Genomic DNA, 760 nt, shown 5'->3' on the forward strand with positions numbered 1-760 from the left:
GCCAATCATACGAACTTCCTGCCCACAATCAAGGGTTTTCTGTACAGCATTGGAGATTGTAAGAAGGGCATCACATGCTCCAAGGCCTTTACGAAAACCAAATTGCAAACAAGGGAACAGATAATTACCTTCAGCAAACCTATTAAGACGTTTCGGCAAAAGACGTTAAAAAACTTTAGATTATATGGGAGTTATTGAAATCGGGGGCTAATCAGTTGGACTTAAGCTACCACATACACATTTACATGGTGGAGTAACATTACCAATTCTTCAAGTGCTGAAAGCTCCTCTTCTTGCTTAGTGATATGTGATGAGGTCTTGTAGATTGCAGGGGTGAAAAAATAAAATCCCGAGTCGTAGATTGATTTTATTCCACACAGCCAAGGGATTATGTACAGTGGTGCTCTACAAGACGAAAAGCTCATGACAGGAGAAGAAAGAACACTGACTAATGCGCATGCACTAAGTGCTGACAGCGCGACTCATGCGCATGCGCTTGTAACATACAAAGCCTATGAAACGTAAAGGGTGCATATGTCTAAGACGATTCTACGTGAATTCGTCTACAACAATTCGTTTATAACAATTCATCTACAACAATTCGTTTATAACAATTCATCCACAACCATTTATCTACATATACAATTTGTCTACTACAATTCAACTGCATATACAATATGCCTACAACAATTCTTCTACGTAAAGAACTTTATCTCCAAAAATGAGAGATGCTGAGAGAGCAATTACTAATAAACAATCA

This window comes from Palaemon carinicauda, chromosome 19, assembly GCF_036898095.1.
Source record: "Palaemon carinicauda isolate YSFRI2023 chromosome 19, ASM3689809v2, whole genome shotgun sequence".
Taxonomy (NCBI): domain Eukaryota; kingdom Metazoa; phylum Arthropoda; class Malacostraca; order Decapoda; family Palaemonidae; genus Palaemon; species Palaemon carinicauda.